The sequence below is a fragment of the Schistocerca nitens genome, chromosome 10, assembly GCF_023898315.1.
Source record: "Schistocerca nitens isolate TAMUIC-IGC-003100 chromosome 10, iqSchNite1.1, whole genome shotgun sequence".
Taxonomy (NCBI): Eukaryota; Metazoa; Arthropoda; class Insecta; order Orthoptera; family Acrididae; genus Schistocerca; species Schistocerca nitens.
The window spans coordinates 154,449,704-154,470,415 of record NC_064623.1 but is presented as its reverse complement, the minus strand read 5'-3'; positions in this window follow the sequence as shown (position 1 = coordinate 154,470,415).

Sequence of the window (20,712 nt, the reverse complement as noted above, 5' to 3'; positions counted from 1 at the left end):
CTGGTGTGCAAAATGTATCACACAGGCGAAATACCCTCAGATTTCAAGACGAATGTAGGAATTCCAATTCCAAATAAATCAGGTGCTGACAGTTGTGAATCTTATCGAAGCATCAATGTAACAAGTCATGGTTGCAAAATATTGATATCAGCTATTTATAGAAGAATGGAACAAACTTGTAGAAACCAACTTAGCAGAAAATCAGTTTGCTTTCCAGAGACGCATAGGAATACACGAGGGAATACTGACCCTATGAGTTTTCTTAGAAGATCGGTTAAGGAAAGGCAAACCTACGTTTACCCCTTGAAGGTAGCGGAGGTGGTGGTGGTGGTGGTGGTGGTGGTGGTGGTGGTGGTGGTGATGATGATGATGTTGGTTTGTGGGGCGCTCAACTTCGTGGTCATCAGCGCCTGTACAAGCTCTCAATCTTTCCAATTCCACTCTCGCCACGTCTCGAATGACGATGAGATGATGAGGAAAACACCCAGTTCCCAGGCGGAGAAAATCTCCACCCGGCGGGGAATCGAACCCGGGACTCCAGAAGCAGCAATGCTAACTACTAGACCACGAGATGCGGATGTAGCAGAGATAAAATACAGGGAGCCAATATGCAGGGTTAACCCACCCCTACTTAGGGGATTTATGCAACCCGCAACACGATAAACCACACGCGAGATTTTCGTATTCTCTCGCTCGCTACGTGCGGATTGTTAGTCCTAAAGAAAAATGAGACTGACCTTTTTGCATGGAATTTAATATAGTTAGATTTTGCACTGGGACACGCTTTCGCTGGAGACCACGGTTTCCGAATTATTCAAGAACAACGCGTTTGAAGAGCGCAATCTTTTTTACTTTTTTCTTGAATAATTTGAAAAATATGCCTCTAGCGAACACGTATCCCAGTACAAAATTTAACTACGTTCGATTTCCTACAAAAAAGGACTTGTTCGTTTTTTCTGTAAGACTAATAGTTTGCAAGTAATAAGCGAGAGCATATGAAAATTTAGCACGTCGTACTGGAAGCTGTTGCGGGTTGCACAAATCCCATAGGTAGGTGCAGCGAAATCTTCATGTATAACTTGTACATAAACCATACTGCAGTTCCATGGATGGAAGGGCGTAAAAGGAAAAGCATAGTTGAGGAGGCCGTGAGACAGGAATATAGCCTATGCCGCCGTTATTTAATCTATATATTGAATAAGCTATGACAGGGAGACATTTGGAAAGCTCAAGGACTAGAAATAATGGCTTTGAGTTTTTTTGCCGATGACATCATAATTCTGTCAGAGACGGCAAAAGACTAGGAAGAACAGTTGAACGAAATGGACAGCATCTTCAAAAGGGGTTATAAGATGAACATGAACAGAAGAAAAACAAGGGTAATGGAATGTAGTCGAATTAAATATGGCGATGCTGAGGGAATTATATTAGGAAATGACACTAAAAGTATTAGATGAGGTGTGTTCGGGAAGTAAAACGATGGCCGAAGTAGAGAGGATATGAAATGTAGAATGTCAATGGCAAGAAAAGCGTTTCTGAAAAAAAAAAATTGTTAACATCGAACATCATTATAGGTGTTACGAAATCTTTTCTGAAGGTATTTGTCTGGTGTGTAGCCATGTATGGATATGAAACATGGTCGATAGATAGCTTAGAGAAGAACAGAATGTAGGATTCTGAAATGTGGTCCCATAGAGATTGCTGAAGATTAGATGCGTAGACCACGTAACTAATGAGGAGGTACTGAATAGAATTGCGGAGAAAAGATATTTGTGGCACAACCTTACTAAACGAAGGGATCGAGTGATAGGATAAATTCTGAGACATCAAGGGACCACGAATTTAGTACTGGAGGGAAATGTGAGGGCTAAAAATCGCAGACGGGCGTAAAAGATGAATACATTAAGCAGATTCAGAAGGATGTAGGTAGCAGGAATTATGCAGTGATGAAGAGGTTTGCACAGGATAGAGCAGACTGTAGAGTTGCATCAAATCTATCTTCGGACTGAAGAGCGCAATAACAACCAGAACTGCACAGAATGTAAGGAAACACGTAATTCAGATAAGGTTCTTGTGTTTAGCTATGCACTTGAAGCCTGTCAGTCTGCTGTCAATTGTCGTAGCGATCAGACAATTCGCTCTGGAAGCTATCCAGACTTTAATGACAAAGTGGATATGGTTTTCGTGTACAGTGGGAGAAGCCAAACTGTTAGAGCAGAGGTGAGGTATGATGGAAGGCACCATAAACCTGCCAAGCCTGCACAATCTGCAAAACTCACAAAATATTTCAGGAAACTGCGTGTGTGAAGAATACCCCAATGAAAAGGATAAGATTTCTTCACAGTTTCCGGAATGAATTGTTCGCTCTCCAGCGGAGTGTGTGCTTGTATGAGACTTCCTGTCAGATTATAAGTCTATGCCAGAGCGAGACTAACTTGGGACATTTGCCTTCTGGAGGAAACTACTCTACCGACAGGGGTACCCAAGTACGACTCACAGCCTTATTTTCGCCAGAACCTCGTCTCTTACCCTCCGAACTTCACACAAGTTCTCCTGCGAGATTAGAGGGGAGAGCTCTCCTGGAAGAAACGATATTGCGGAGACTCAGGCACACCTTGGGGGATTTTCTCCAGAATCAATTATTCCCTCTGTATCAAAGTGTGTGCTAGTGCGAAACTTCCTGGAAGATTAAAACTGTGTATACACGTCGCTCCACCTTACAACTTCGCAATAACTTTCAAAATTGTGACAGTTCACTGAAAGGTGTCTACGATAACTGCAAAACGATACGGCGTTTGTATGCAAGATTTTATTTAGGAGTGAAGTGTCATTTACAAGTAATGGGCATATCAGTCTTCACCAGATGCACTGTCGATACGTTGACGATCCCCGCCGGCTTAGAGAGGTGGATCAGCAACGACCTTGGTCAATTAATATGTAAACGCCTCAATGGGCCCTGTTTCTTTGATGGGGTCCTAGTCACAGGTATCTACAGCAGTTGACAGATATACAAGTAACGGGCAAGGCGAACTCTAGGTTGCGGTTTATTGGTAGAATTCCGAAGCGATGCAGTCCTTCAACAAAGGAAATTGCTTACAATACGTTAGTTCGTACAGTCTTACAGTATTGTTCGTCTGTATGAGACACTTACCAGTTGGGTCTGATTCAAGAGATTGAGTTAGGTCCAAAGAAGAGCGGCAAGATTCATGACTAGTACATTTAACCGCTTGGTGGCTAGCGGAGTATACAGGGTGATTCAAAAAGAATACCACAACTTTAGGAATTTGAAACTCTGCAACGACAAAAGGCAGAGCTAAGCACTATCTGTTGGCGAATTAAGGGAGCTATAAAGTTTCATTTAGTTGTACATTTGTTCGCTTGAGGCGCTGTTGACTAGGCGTCAGCGTCAGTTGATGCTAAGATGGCGACCGCTCAACAGAAAGCTTTTTGTGTTATTGAGTACGGCAGAAGTGAATCGACGACAGTTGTTCAGCGTGCATTTCGAACGAAGTATGTATGGTGTTAAACCTCCTGATAGGTGGTGTATTAAACGTTGGTATAAACAGTTTACAGAGAATGGGTGTTTGTGCAAAGGGAAAAGTTCTGGATGGCCGAGAACGAGTGATGAAAATGTAGCACGCATCCAGCAAGCATTTGTTCGCAGGCCAGGAAAATCGACTCGCAGAGCTAGCAGAGAGCTGCAAATTCCACAATCAACTGTATGGAGAGTCCTACGAGAAAGGTTAGTTATGAAGCCTGAACGTCAACTACCCGAGGCGATGGATCGGCCGCCAGGCAGCCCGTGACAGAGCACTTCATCACTGGCCTCCAAGAAGCCCTGATCTTACGCCCTGCGATTTTTTCTTATTGGGGTATGTTAAGGATATGGTGTTTCGGCCACCTCTCCCAGCCACCATTGATGATTTGAAACGAGAAATAACAGCAGCTATCCAAACTGTTACGCCTGATATGCTACAGAGAGTGTGGAACGAGTTGGAGTATCGGGTTGATATTGCTCGTGTGTCTGGAGGGGGCCATATTGAACATCTCTGAACTTGTTTTTGAGTGAAAAAAACCTTTTTAAATACTCTTTGTAATGATGTATAACAGAAGGTTATATTATGTTTCTTTCATTAAATACACATTGTTAAAGTTGTGGTATTCTTTTTGAATCACCCTGTATATGTAGATGTAGATACACTGATCAGCCAATCTATTATGACCACCGACCTACCATCGATGTAAACCCGTCCAGGCGATAACGGCGTCACCTGGCCAGGAATGACTACTAGTCTTGACACTCAGTCGGTGCATGTAGTATCAGTGAGCCTGCTGTCCGTGTGTAGAAATGGGGAGGCGCGCCATCTATCTGACCGAGGGCAGACTGTGATGGCCCGGAAGCTCGGCACGAACAATTTAAAACTGCACATTCGTCGGGTGTTCGAGGAGTGTTGTGGTGAGTGTCTTTGACACACGGCAAAGCCAAGCTGAAACCACGTCCAGACGTCATGGGGTTGGGCGGACACTCTTCTTCACAGATGTCGGGCGTCGTAGGCTGGACAGACCGGTAAAACAGGACTGGTGGCGAACTGTGTCAAAACTAATGCTGGACAGAGTACAAGTGCGAATGAACACTCCTAACGATGGACCTCCGCAGACGACGACGCATGTGCCAATGTTAACACCAGGACATCGGCAACTATGACTGAAATGGGCGCGTGACCATCGGTACCGGACGTTGGCGCAGATTGGCGCAGTGGCAGAGAATTGCATGGTCTGATTAATCCCAAAACCTTCATCATCATGCCGATGGGAGGGCGTGAATCCATCGTCTTCCAGTGGAGCAGCTCCTTGACACATGTACTGGGTGATGGAGACAAGCTGGCGGCGGTTCCACTATGCTCTGGGGAACGTTCACGTGGGGGATCCAAGGGTCCTGTGGAGCTCGTGCAAGGCATCATAACGGTCAAGGCGTATCGTACACTGGTTGCAGACGATCATGATTCCCAATGGCAGTGGCATTTTCCAACAAGACAATGCACCATGTCCCAAGGCTAGGAGTGTGATGGAGTGGTTTGAGGGAGACAGTGGCGGGTTCCAGTTGATGTGCTGTCCCCCGTCCCCCAAACTCAGCAGATGTGAACCCCCATCGAACACATCTGTGCTGCGTTAAGTTCAGATGAAACTCAATGTCCAGTGTTATCTGTCGGCAGTCGATTCGGTATGTCAATGAGCGTTTGGCGTCATTGGCCGGGAGGCCCCTTGCGGGGCAGGTCCGGCCGCTTTGGTGCAGGTCTTATACATTCGACGCCACATTGGACGACCTGTGCGCCGGATGGGGACGAAATGATGATGAAGACAGCACAACACCCAGTCCCTGAGCGGAGAAAATCCCCGACACAGCCGGGAATCGAACCCGAGCCCGTAGGATGTCAATCCGTCACACTGACCACTCATCTATCGGTGCGGACATCATTTGACGTAATGGGCATGATATAAACACAAGAACCGTACGAGAGGCACGTACTTATATCTGGTCCGGTATTATTTGTGTGACCTCTTCCCTTGACGGCAGAACTGCGGTTTGTGGCGCTGTTATGTTGTTAGAATTTGATCAAATTCCACAAATCATCGTCAGAATATTCGCATCACAGTCCTCTAGAATGTAGCGAAAACCGCAACTCGATATATAGGTGCGCTGTCTGACAAAATTAGCTTAGAACCCAGAAGACACAACTGGACGTCAATGTAGCTTCGTAAACAAACACACCATCAGTGGCTATGTAAATGACTGGTAGAACAACCACACGGTTGCATTGATGTAGTTCGTATTTAGTATTTTGTACCAGGCATATGGGATATATAAGAGGCGTAAACAGAGTCAGATGTTGAGCGATCACTGTAGATGGAAAGTCCTCGTGTGGGACAGTGTCGTTAGCACCAGCCAGAATTTGAAGGGGCTTCACTGTGGGTCTCCATTTGGCTGGCTGGTCGATTCGTGAAGTATCCAGATTTGTGGGTCATTCAGATGTGACAGTGGACTGATGTTTGACCGCATGGGAACGTGAGGGACGCTTATTCCTCCTCAAGGGTCCAATCGACCAAGTTGGACCACCACAAGGGGGTCGCCATATACTGCACAAAGCACATCATAACTCCTTCACATCTGCGCCTCCCATCCGAGAAGTAGTAATGGACTCCCCAGAACATTCTAGGTCATCCAACAACGCTGATCGGAGACTATCAGTAGCTACACTTCTAAATTACCATTCCATTCGCAGATTGCTGTTACCATCACAGCGGAAACGGCTGCATTTGGCGTGTTGCCGTCAGTAGAAAACATGGACTGATGATGAACGTCGTCGTACTGTGTTCAGCTAGGAATCGCTATGCTACAATACCCTGAATGACCTATGTCGGTGAGCACTGTGACGACCTGTTGGAAGGTCTCGTTCTTCTTATGTTTTGGAGCGTTAGGATGTTACTTCACGCGTCATAGTGTGGGAAGCCACCGAGTGTGATTACAGGTCTGCGCTGGTACAGACTGAGAGAACTCTGAAGGCAAGTCATGGACATTTTATTTTTATTTTTATTTACACGTCTAGTTCCGTAGGACCAAACTGAGGAGCAAATCTCCAAGGTCATGGAACGTGTCAGTACATGAACTTACAACATAAAAGTAATAACAGATAAAAATAAATGTTCATGAACCTTAAAAAAAGTCAGTACATAAGTTTAAGTAAACGCTATCAGCAATACATTAAGAATCAGCTTAATTTTTCAAGGAACTCCTCGACAGAATAGAAGGAGTGACCCATGAGGAAACTCTTCAGTTTAGGTTTGAAAGCGCGTGGATTACTGCTAAGATTTTTGAATTCGAGTGGAAGCTTATTGAAAATGGATGCAGCAGTATACTGCACACCTTTTTGCACAAGAGTTAAGGAAGTCCGATCCAAATGGAGGTTTGATTCCAGCAGGGTATTAACCGAGTGAAAGCTGCTTATTGTTGGAAATAAACTAATATTGGTAACAAGAAACGACAATAAGGAATATACATATTGAGAGGCCATTGTCAAAATACCCAGACTCGTGAACAGAGGTCGACAAGAGGTTTGTGAACTCACACCACTTATTGCCCGAACCGCCCGTTTCTGAGCCAAAAATATCCTTCTAGAATGGGAAGAGTTACCCCAAAACATAATACCATACGACATAAGTGAATGAAAATAAGCAAAATAAATTTACGTGTCGAAGTATCACTCACTTTCGATACCGTTCGAATAGTAAAAATGGCAGTATTAAGTCTTTGAACAAGATCCTGAACGTGAGCTTTCCACGACAGCTTACTATCTATCTGAACACCTAGAAATTTGAACTGTTCAGTTTCACTAATCATATGCCCGTTCTGTGAGATTAAAATGTCAGGTCTTGTTGAATTGTGTGTCAGAAACTGTAAAAACTGAGTCTTACTGTGATTTAACGTTAGTTTATTTTCTGCAAGCCATGAACTGAGGTCATGTACTGCACTACTTGAAACCGAGTCAATGTTGCACACAACATCCTTCACTACCAAGCTAGTGTCATCAGCAAACAGAAATATTTTAGAGTTACCCATAATACTAGAGGGCATATCATTTATATAACTAAGGAACAAGAGCGGCCCCAACACTGATCCCTGGGGCACCCCCCACTTGACAGTACCCCACTCAGATCCCACATCACAGCCGTTATCAACATTGTGAATAATGACCTTTTGCTGCCTGTTGCTAAAGTAAGAGGTGAACCCCTTATTCCGTAATGGTCCAACTTCTGGAGCAGTATTGTGAGATGTGCACCCCAATGTGGTACCTGTCATGCGACATTGTCGTCGTGCCATTTTTCACCAGGACAGTGCTCGTCCACGACTGGTGTCAATATGAACTATCTGTATGATGTTGCCGTTCTCCAATATTCTGCAAAATCCTCTGATATTCCGCCGATAGAATAGGTGTGGAACCAGCTCAGAGTCAATTCCGCCCCCAGAGCCAATATCCAGGATAACAAGAATCATAACAGTTGTGGGCCGACTTGCCACACGCGAGGTAACAACTGCTTTACGACACCCTTCCCAACCAAATCAATGTACGCATTCAGGCCAGGCAGAATGCAACGTCATATTAGCAATTCGACAAATGTTGCCAAATTCTTTGTCAATCTGATTGGATTTTGTCATCATCAGTTAAATTGCACCACATTGCCTCTCAACCCGATGTTTCATTTCATCTCCTCCTCGTCGGTGTGTATCCTTTTTGTGAGGCGGTGTATTTGTTATGGATACGATGGGGAGGGCTGTTTAGCTACCTTATCTTACACGTCTGTAATGTGAGCCCAGAGTTTCTCCTGCCGTATACAATGTTCAGATAACTTACGGGAATACAGCCGGGTGATATCGTCGTCAAACGCCGATATTTCGACAGGTGGCCACCCTCTTATTTTCAAGGCAAAACTGTAGCAAGTAAGCGAGTGCACGGGAAATGCACTAGCACAGGGCTTATTTGCTGCAGTTTTGCGTTGAAAATGACAGGGTGGTCACCTATCGAAATATCGAGGGTTGTCCACATCATAGCTGCATCCAAGTAAGTCATTTGAACATGTTTTTATGTACGAATAATTCATCTCGGAAGTACATACTGGAAAATCTGAATGCAACTGTGGAGGATACAAGAAGGTGGGTTGATAAGTCTGGTACATGTCCCTGAAGGACCGGAACAGTTTTCTTGTGCCCTCATGATTGGTCAACCTAATTTTTTCCAAGGATGTTATAAGGAATTTTAACAGTATACAGCGTACAGCGGCATATCTCAACAGTGTGCCGGTTGTGATTGAAAATGTAGGAAATCCAGCTTCGTGCTGTTATTAAACATTTTCATTCGAAGGATTGGTCTGCCGCAAAAATCAAAACAGGACTGGATTAAGTTCAGGCGGACTATTCGCTATCATTGAAGACCACTTACTTCTGTATTAATGAATTTAAACGTAATAGGACAAGCACTGTAGACGAAATGCGCTCTGGCCGTCCAGTTGAGGTCATCACAAAGGAAACCAATGACAAAATCCAGTATATGGTATTGCAAGACCTCCGAATAAAAGTTCATGAGATTGTAGGCAACTCAACTTGGCGACTGCGTAACATCCTGTACGGAGAATTGGCTATGAAGAAGATGTGTGCAAGGTGGTTGCCGCGATTGCTCGCAGTCGACCAAACGCGCATCCGGCACAACACTGCAGCACATTGTCTCACGATGTTTAATCGTAATCCCCAAGACTTTTTGCGCCGATTTATGACTGTTGATGAGGCCTACATCGATCATTATACACCAGAGCCAAAATGGCAGTCAAATGGAGAAAGGCTGGTGAAAGTGCACGGAGGAAAGCAATGACCATTTTGACAGCTGGTGACAGCCACTATTTTATTGGGATTCCCAACGAATAATCCACATAGTTTACTTGGAAAAAGGCAAAACTGTATCTGAACTCTACAATGCTTCATTGTTGGAAGTTACGTTGGCTGAAAAAAAAAGACCAAGGTTGGCACTCAAAAAAGTGCTCTTTCACCAGGATTAAGCACCATCCCATACATCAGCGATGACAAGGCGAAAGTGCATGAATTGAGCTTTCAATTGTTCCTTATCCATCCTGTTTTCACCAGAGCTAAGTGACCTTCCTGTTCTCTAACTTGAAACTTTGCATTGTTGGAAAGAAATTTTCATCAAATGAGGAAGTGATAGTTGCAGTAAACGAGTATTTTGCAGAGCTGGACGGAACCCATTTTCCCAATGGGATGAAAAAGCTGTATAATCGCTGGACCAAGTGTATATCTTTCTAAGGAATCTATGTCGAGAACTAATTTGAGTTTTTTGCGAAACAAATATTTTTCTGGCTTTTTTATCAGCTTATCAAACCACCTACAGGTCTTTTGGCTAGAGAGATCTCTCCAAGCATCACCTCACGTGGTAATCTGTCAGGATCCATACGGTGGACGTGTCCCAGCCAGCGGAGTCGTCTCTGCTTCAAGATAGCTGAAATACTGTTGCAGTTAGTTTTAGATAGCACTGCTTCGTTGGTCACTCCGTCCTTCCACGCTACTCCGAGGATGGATCTCAGTCACCGCATGTGGAAAGCATTAAGGCGACGTTCTTGTTTGGCACAGGTAGTCCATGTTTCCGATGCATACAAAAGGATGCTGAGGACGCAAGTTTGATATACGAGAATTTTGGTGGTCAAAGAGAGTTTGTTGTTTTTCCAAACGCGTGTAGAGAGTTTGCCAAAAGTTGTTGCAGCACTTCCAGTGCGAGCATCAATTTCCTTGTCAACAGAGATGTTTGATTCAACAGTAGATCCAAGATGACAGAAGTTATCTACGACTTGCAGAGTAGTGCCATCTAGTGTGATATTCAGCTTTGTGTTAGTACTCTGAACCATAATTACGGTCTTACTGCTGTTTACACTCATCGAGAATAGGACTCCTGTAAAGGAGATATGGAGAGCTTTGGAATCGACACAAATAGATAGGAGGCGCGGGCTAGCATGAGACCAGAGTGGCGTGATGATATATCATCTGGAATGTCGAAGCATGATGAAGGCTTGTTAGACAGATTAAGGCAGAAAAGGCTTCGCAATGCTACCACTGCTCCTGCCTCAGCAGCCAGATACACTTGTGACAATTGCGGCAAGAGATGCCGTGCTGCCATTGGCTTGACAAGTCATATGCAAAAATGCAACCCATAAACACACAGACACTGCAACAATCATCTACCAAGATGTCGTGGCCAATATATATATATCAAACCACCCTCGTTGAGAAGGAATATGAATCACTTTTTCCAACATTGCTTATTGCGCAGGAATCGTCGTCCGTCTCGCTCAAACTTTGTCGGTCAGACAATGAGGCGGAGAAAGTCGAAACTGGCACCAATGGCGACCTTACGCACGTCGTCAACTTTTCACGGCACGCACGGCGACACGCGTCAATTAGCGTGCGAGAGGCGCCAGCTCGGCTGGTTGATTTGTATTTTAAGGCGCCGCACATTCCTCGCGCCTATCGAACCGCATCTCAGCGCGGCTTTCATCTACTCGTAAAGCGCGATCTGGTGTGACGAGAGTGGAACATTTCGATGCAGCGCAGGAAGGTGTTTAGTGGCACTGCGCGTGAGCGAACAACGCTACGGATTTGCGTGTGGCCGCTTGAGTGGCACTTTTCGTTAGAATCACTGCCGGATTTGACAGGTTAAACGAGACACTAACGGATTGGCTACAACACGAGATCGACAACGTAGAGTTGTGCAAAGTGTCTGAAAGCCTCAGAAGTATACAATGCCGGAAAAACAATGAAACATCTTCGAAGACAAGGTCATTTTACTCACAAGTAAGGAGGCAGGTGTCCGCCGCGTGTGGTCGCGCAGTAGCGTTCTCGCTTCCCGAGCACGGGGTCCTGGGTTCGATTCCCGACGGGGTCAGGGATTTTCACCTGCCTCGAGATGACAGGGAGTTGTTGTGTCGTCTTCATCATCATCATCATTCATCCCCATTACGGTCGGAGGAAGGCAATGGCAAACCGCAAGGCCCTTGGCTAGTACGGCGATGCGCGTCTCTCGCAACGTTCCTCTACGCTCTGTGAAGCAGTATGGGACTCCATCGAGGGTACAGGTATTTCATGGTTATAGGAGTATATGATAAATTCAGAGTAAATGAGACACACGTGTCACGGTAAAGGACGGCCAAACAAGCTCAAAAATACGAGGCATGAGCTTCCTGGCAGATTAAAACTGTGTGACGGACCGAGACTAGAACTCGGGACCTTTGCCTTTCGCGGGCAAGTGCTCTACCAAGCACGACTCACGCCCCGTCCTCACAGCCTTACTTCTGCCAGTACCTCGTCTCCTACCTTCCAAACTTTACAGCAGCTCTTCTGCGAACCTTGCAGAACTAGCACTCCTGAAAGAATGGATATTGCGGAGACATGGCTTTGCCACAGCCTGGGGGATGTTTCCAGGCTGGAGAGTGAAAATCTCATTCTGAATACGAGGCATGTTCAAAGAATTCCGGAACTTTGTCCATAAATTTTGCTAAGCTTTCCTTTTACTTATTGTGCACGGTCTTCTTCAAAATACTCTCCTCCACAATTGATACACCGCTCCCAACGCCGTTTCCACTTCGGAAGCAGTCTTGGTACGCCTCCCGCAGGATCGCGCGAAGCGCCGTCTGCGATTTTTCTTTTATCTCGTCTATCGTTGCAAATCTTCGTCCTTTGCCCGAGGTTTTCAACTTTGGAAATAAAAAAAAAAGTTCGCAGGGAGTACGACGGACGAGGAAGAACAGTTATTTCGTTTTTTGTGCAACAGTCATGCTCCAACACGGATAAACGTGCGGATGCGTTATCGTGACGCAAGAGCCATGAAATATTTCGCCACATTACAGGCTGTTTCCTTCTCACATTTTCTCGCAGGCGTCGCAACCCGTCTCGGTAGTACCATCGATCAACAGTTTGTCCCTGTGGCATGAATTCATGATAAATTAATCCTTCAAATTCAAAGAAAACTGTCAGCAAAAACCTGTTGACATCTGATCTAACCTGACGAGCTTTTTCTGATATTGGAGATTTCTCGACCCCTTGTGGAGACTGAACCTTGCTCTCAAGATCATAACCGTAGACCCACGTCTCATCACCAGTTATGATTCTCTTAAGGAACATCTCGTTCTGATTTGCGCGATCCAAAAGCTCTTCACAGATGGCGAGGCGTAGGTGTTTCTGGTCTTGACTCATGAGCCGTGGGACGAACTTGACGGCAACACGACGCATTCCAAGACGCTACGTCAGGATTTCATGACATGATTCAACTGGAACGTTACATTCTTCTGCAATCTCTCGGACAGTCAGTCTTAGATTAGCACGCACAATTTCCTTGACGTTCCTACCATGACCCTCGTCATTAGACGTCGAAGGGCGTCGTGACCGAGGGTCACCTTCAACTTTATTTCAGCCATTTTTAAACCGTGTGAACCATTCGTAACACCGAGTACGGCTTAGGTACCCATCACCGTACGCTTTCTGCATCATTTGGTGTGTCTCTGTAAAGGTTTTCTTGAGTATCACGCAAAATTTAATGCGGGCGCATTGCTCCTCTAACTCTGCCATCTCGAAATTCTCAAACTGTGCAACACAACGTTCTACTCAATACAGTACTGAACCATAACAGACAAACAACAATGAAACGGCCGGCAGTTACGCATTAAACAGAAGCGTGTGCAGGGATGCCAACCGCATTTCGCTCCATAATACCATTGGTGCGAAATTACGCATGTCCCGGAACTTTTTGAGCAGACCTCTTACACAGTATACGCCCTGTCTGGTGGCAACACAGGCGTGCATTCTGACATGACCAAGAGATGTGGCGCAGCGGTCAGCACGCTGGACTCGCTGTTCGGGAGGACGACGGTTCAAACCCGCGTTCGACCATCCAGATTTAGGTTTTCCGTGATTTTCCCAAATCGCTCCTTTGAAAGAACACGGCCTATTTACTTCCCATTTATTGACGCAATCCGAGCTTGTGCTCCGATTCTAGGGACCTCGATGTCGATGGGACGTATTCCTTCCTTCCTGTTATTCTCGCAACTAAACGATCATATAGGTGCCGAACGGCTTCCTGCGACAGATTACCCCAAGCGTCTTGTGCCTTTTGTTGCATTTCGTCAGTGGTTCTAGTAGCCCCTGGAGAACATATAAGTTCCTACTTCGTCATTCCCCACTCATGTTGAGTTGGAGAGATATCTGGCGATCTTGCCACACCAATTCTGTTTTACACCACGAAGTGTACTCTGCGTCGCGGCAGCCGTAGGTGAATGTGCATTGTCCTGCTAAAAAAGCACGTCACCTTCCTGTCAAAGAAATGCTACAGGGTGTTTCAAAAATGACCGGTATATTTGAAACGGCAATAAAAACTAAACGAGCAGCGATAGAAATACACCGTTTGTTGCAATATGCTTGGGACAACAGTACATTTTCAGGCAGACAAACTTTCGAAATTACAGTAGTTACAATTTTCAACAACAGATGGCGCTGCAAGTGATGTGAAAGATATAGAAGACAACGCAGTCTGTGGGTGCTCCATTCTGTACGTCGTCTTTCTGCTGTAAGCGTGTGCTGTTCACAACGTGCACGTGTGCTGTAGACAACATGGTTTATTCCTTAGAACAGAGGATTTTTCTGGTGTTGGAATTCCACCGCCTAGAACACAGTGTTGTTGCAACAAGACGAAGTTTTCAACGGAGGTTTAATGTAACCAAAGGACCGAAAAGCGATACAATAAAGGATCTGTTTGAAAAATTTCAACGGACTGGGAACGTGACGGACGAACGTGCTGGAAAGGTAGGGCGACCGCGTGCGGCAACCACAGAGGGCAACGCGCAGCTAGTGCAGCAGGTGATCCAACAGCGGCCTCGGGTTTCCGTTCGCCGTGTTGCAGCTGCGGTCCAAATGACACCAACGTCCACGTATCGTCTCATGCGCCAGAGTTTACACCTCTATCCATACAAAATTCAAACGCGGCAACCCCTCAGCGCCGCTACCATTGCTGCACCAGAGACATTCGCTAACGCTATAGTGCACAGGATTGATGACGGCGATATGCATGTGGGCAGCATTTGGTTTACTGGCGAAGCTTATTTTTACCTGGACGGCTTCGTCAATAAACAGAACTGGCGCATATGGGGAACCGAAAAGCCCCATGTTGCAGTCCCATCGTCCCTGCATCTTCAAAAAGTACTGGTCTGGGCCGCCATTTCTTCCAAAGGAATCATTGGCCCATTTTTCAGATCCGAAACGATTACTGCATCACGCTATCTGGACATTCTTCGTGAATTTGTGGCGGTACAAACTGCCTTAGACGACACTGCGAACACCTCGTGGTTTATGCAAGATGGTGCCCGGCCACATCGCACGGCCGACGTCTTTAATTTCCTGAATGAATATTTCGATGATCGTGTGATTGCTTTGGGCTATCCGAAACATACAGGAGGCGTCGTGGATTGGCCTCCCTAATCGCCAGACATGAACCCCTGTGACTTCTTTCTGTGGGGACACTTGAAAGACCAGGTGTACCGCCAGAATCCAGAAACAATTGAACAGCTGAAGCAGTACATCTCATCTGCATGTGAAGCCATTCCGCCAGACACGTTGTCAAAGGTTTCGGGTAATTTCATTCAGAGACTACACTATATTATTGCTACGCATGGTGGATATGTGGAAAATATCGTACTATAGAGTTTCCCAGACCGCAGCGCCATCTGTTGTTGAAAATTGTAACTACTGTAATTTGGAAAGTTTGTCTGCCTGAAAATGTACTGTTGTCCCAAGCATATTGCAACAAACGGTGTATTTCTATCGCTGCTCGTTTAGTTTTTATTGCCGTTTCAAATATACCGGTCATTTTTGAAACACCCTGTAGTAGCACATGGGTAGCAACGTGTGCAATGTAGTGGGCACTGGTTTCTTTAACGTACGGAAACACCATGTGTGACCGCGTGGTGTAATTGATGGTTCACACACCACGAAGCCTGGGGCGAATGCACAGCCCACCTCCCATCTGAGGTTCGAGTCCTCCATCGGGCGTGTGTGTGTGTGTGTGTGTGTGTGTGTGTGTGTGTGTGTGTGTGTGTGTGTGTGTGTGTGTGTTGTTCTTAGCATAAGTTAGTTCAAGTAGTGCGTAAGTCTAGGGACCGATGCAAACACTAATCATCATTAAACTCAACACAGTTACTGTCTGCAGAGTCCAAGCAGACGATGCACGTACAGGCTTCCCGAGCACCATCTCATCCCGGTGACTGTGATGAATGAAGCACTAACGCTACAACCCATCAGTTTGTTGTTGTGGTCTTCAGTCTGAAGACATGTTTGATAGTGCTCTCCATGCTACTCTATCCTGTGCAAGACTCTTCATCTCCGAATAACTACTGCAACCTACACCCTTCTGAATATGCTTACTGGATTAATCTCTTAGTCTCTCTCTACGATTTTTACCTCCCATACGTCCCTCCGGTACTAAATTTGTGATCCCTTGATGTCTCAGAATGTGTTGTATCAACCGAGCCCTCCTAGTCAGGTTGTGCCACAAATTTCTTTTCTCCCCAAATCTATTCAGTGCCTTCTCACTAGTTACGTGATATATCCATCTAATCTTCAAAATTCGTCTGTAACACCACATTTCTTCGTGTCTAAATTGTTCGTAGTCCATGTTTTATTCCATCCATCACGACACAATATTTTCAAAATAGGCTTCCTAACACCTAAATATACACATATCAGAGAAAGTTTAGCATCACCTCGGTTCCGAGAGTTCCGGAACCTGTACACAAAATTTCCGCTCTTTTTATTCCTCATGAAAACCACACAATGCACGTTGTACCATCATACAGCGAGACCTTCAGAGCTGGTGGTCCAGACTGCTGTACACACCGGTACCTCTAATAGCCAGTAGCCCGTCCTCTTGCATTGATGGATGCCTGTATTCGTCGTGGCATGCTATCCACAAGTTCATCAAGGCACTGTTGGTCCAGATTGTCCCCGTCCACAACGGCGATTCGGCGTAGATACCTCAGAGTAGTTGGTGTGTCACGTCGTCCATAAACAGCCCTTTTCAACTTATTCCTGGCATGTTCGATAGAGTTTATGTCTCGAGAACATGCTGGCTACTTCAGTCGAGCAGTGTCGTTATCCTGAAGGAAGTCATTCACAAGATGTGCACGAATTGTCGTCCAGGAAGACGAATGCCTCGCCAATATGCTGCCGATATTGTTGCACTATCTGTCAGAGGATGACATTCACGTATCGTACAGCCGTTGCGGCGCCTTCCACGACCACCAGCGGCGTACCTCGGCCCCACATAATGCTACCCCAAAACACCAGGGAACGTCCACCTTGCTGTACTCGCTGGACACTGTGTCTAAGGCTTTCAGCTTGACCGGGTTGCCTGCAAACACGACGATTGTCTGGTCGGAGGCATATGCGACACTCATTGGTGAAGAGAACGTGATGCCAATCCTGAGCGGTCCATTCGGCATGTTGTTGGGCCCATCTGCACCGCGCTGCATGGTGTCGTGTTTGCAAAGATGGACCTCGCCATGGAAGAAGGGAGTGAAGTTGCACATCATGCAGCCTATTGCGCACTCTTTGAGTCGTAACAAGACGTCCTGTGGCTGCCCGAAAAGCATTATTCAAGATGTTGGCGTTGCTGACAGGTTTTCTCCGAGCCATAATTCGTAGGTAGCGGTCACCCACTGCAGTAGTAGCCCTTAGGCCGCCTGAGCGAGGCGTGTCATCAACAGTTCCCGTCTCTCTGTATCTCCTCCATGCTAGAACAGCATCGCTTTGGTTCACTCCGAGACGCCTGGACATTTCCCTTCTTGAGAGCCCTTCCTGACACAAAGTAACAACACAGACGCGATCGACACGCGGTATTGACCGTCTAAGTATGGTTGAACTATAGACAACACGAGCCGTGTACCTCGTTCCTGGTGGAATGACTGGATTTGATCGGCTGTCGGACCGCCTCCACCTAATAGGCGCTGCTCATGCATGGTTGTTTACATCTTTGGGCGAGTTTACTGACATCTGTGAACTGTCAAAGGGACTGTATCTGTGGTACAATATCCACAGTCAACGTCTATCTTCAGGAGTTCTGGGAACCGGTGCGCTGCAAAACTTTTTTTGATGTGTGTATATCCGGTATCAACAAATTTCTCTTCTTCAGAAACGCTTTTTTTGCGATTGACAGCCTATATTTTATATTGTCTCTACTTTTGCCGTCGTCAGTTACTTTGTCCTCAACTAACAAAACTCTGTTTTTACTGACTCATTTTCTAATTTAATTCCCTGAGAATCACCTGTTTTAATTTGACTACATTCCTCTACCCTTGTTTTGCTTTTATTGATGTTCGTGTTATATCCTCCTTTCAAGACACTGTGCATTCTGTTCAACTTCTCTTCCAAGTACTTTGCTGTCTCTAATAGAATTACAATGTCATCTGCAAACCTCAAAGTTTTTATTTTTTCTCCGTGGACTTTAATTCCTACTCCGAATTTTGCTTTGGTTTCCTTCACTGCTTGTCCAATATGCAGAATGCATCAGAGATAGATCCTATCTCACTCCATTCTCAACCACTGCTTCCCTTTCATGCCCCCCCCCCCCCCCCCCCCGACTCTTACAACTGCTGTCCGGTTTCTGTGCAAAGCGCAAATAGCCTTTCGCTCCCTGTATTTTACCCATGCTCCCTTCAGTATTTCAAAGAGACTATTCCAGCCAAAATTGTCAAAAGCTTCCTCTACAAACGCTATGAACGCAGGTTTGCCTTTCCTTAAGCCATCTTCTAAGGTAAGTCGTACGGTCAATATTGCCTCGCCTGTTCCTATATTAATCCGGAATCCAAACTGATATTCTCCGAAGTCGGCTTCTTCCAGTTTTTCCATTCCTCTGTAAAGAATTCGTGTTAGTATTTTGGAAGCATTACTGACTAAACTGATGGTTCGGTAATATTTATACCTGTCAGCATTTACTTTCCTTAGAATTAGAATTATTATATTCTTCTTTAAGTCAAAGTATTTCGCCTGTCTCGTAAATCTTGCTCACCAGATGGTAGAGTTTTGTCATGCCTGGTGCTCCCAAGGCTGTCAGTAGTTCTGACGGAATGTCGTCTACTCCCGGGACCTAGTTTCTCGTCAGGTCTGTTAGTGCTCTATCGAATTCTTCTCTCAGTATCATACCTCCCATCCCATCTTCATCTACGTCCTCCTCTATTTCTATAATATTGCCTTGAAGTACATCTCCCTTGTATAGAGCCGTTATACACTACTTCCACCTTTCAGCTTCCCCTTCTTTGATTAGGACTGGTTTTCTTTATGAACTCTTGATATTCATACAACTGCTTCTCTTTTTTCCTGAGGCCTCTTTAATTTTCTGTGGGTGGTATCTATCTTTCCCCTAGTGATAAATGCTTCTAAATCTCTACATTTGTCCTCTAGCCATTTCTGCTTAGCCATTTTGAACTTCCTGTCAGACTGATTTTTTGGACTTTCCGGTTTGTATTCTCTTTCGCCAGCTTCATCTACTGCTTTCAATCATTAAAATCAATATCTCTTGTCTTATCCAAGGATTTCTATTTGGGTGTTGTGTGATGTCCTTAGGTTAGGTTTAAGTAGTTCTAAGTTCTAGGGGACTGATGACCATATATGTAATGTTCCATAGTGCTCAGAGCCATTTGAACCATTTTGATTTCTATTAGGCCTTGTCTTTTCACCTATTTGATCCTCTGCTTCCTTCAATATTTCATCTGAAAGCTACTTATTCGTCTTCTACGGCATTCCACACCTCCGCTCTAGTTAGCCACTGCCTAAGACCTGCTGAAACTCTCAACAACCTCTTGTTCTTTAAACTTATCCATCTCCTTAATTCCCTACCTTTTTAAATTCCTTCGGTGTGCTCGTATTATATACAGGTCCACTGAACACACTCTTTGAGAGCGCTGCACCTTTTTCTAGCTGCACCCATGGGGAACACGAGTAACATACAACGTATTAAGTTCAAATGGTTCAAATGGCTCTGAGCACTATGGGACTCAACTGCTGAGGTCATTAGTCCCCTAGAACTTAGAAATAGTTAAACCTAACTAACCTAAGGACATCACAAACATCCATTCCCGAGGCAGGATTCGAACCTGCGACCGTAGCGGTCTTGCGGTTCCAGACTGCAGCGCCTTTAACCGCACGGCCAACGTATTAAGTACCAAGAGGTAACAATACGAATGGAAGACAGAGTGAGGCTCTCGGATCTGATTAGAAAAGGTCAAGTTAGGGATATCTTTCTCCTCTACTGTTCAATCTGTACGACAGAAAAGCGACGGAGGACTTAAAAGAAAGATTGAGAAATAGACTTAAAGATGAAAGGATATCTACAGGTTGTTCATAATTAAATTTCTAGTTTCAAAACTCTGTAGAAAGAGAACCACCGCTCAGGATGACGTCAAATTTGAACAGCATGTTATTGACGCGGAGGGAAACGTCATTGAAAAAAATGTAAGAAAATTTTACTAATTGGTGCCACCGTAGGCGTCAGAATATGCACACCAATAGGCGCGCGACACACGGCTGTTGCTCAGTTTGCATCGGAGACACCCGACACGTTTTATGCTCAAGAATTATGACGTTATCTAAAAAAATGAACATGGATTCCGCAAACACAGATCCGCGAAACTCAGCTCGCTCTGTTCCTCCATGAGATCCACAGCGCACTGGACAATGTCGCTCAGGCTGATGCCGTGTTCCTTCACTTCAGTAAGGCATTGCCGTTTAATGAAAACAGTAGGAGCTTACGGAGTATCAGAGCAGATCTGCGACTGGATTCGAGACTTTCTTGCTGATAGAATTCAACACGTCCCTCTTTTCGGAATTAAATCTACAGATGTAAAGGTAATATCCGGAGTACCACAGGGAAGTGTGATAAAACTGTTGCTGTTTACAATATATATAAATGATCTAGTAGAAAGCGTCGGATACTCTTTAAGGCTATTCGCAGACGATTCAGTTGTCTATACCACAGTAACAACGCCAGAAGATAGTAAAAATTTGCAGAACGACCTGCAGAGAACTGATTAATGGTGCAGGCTCTGGCAATTGACCCTGAACGT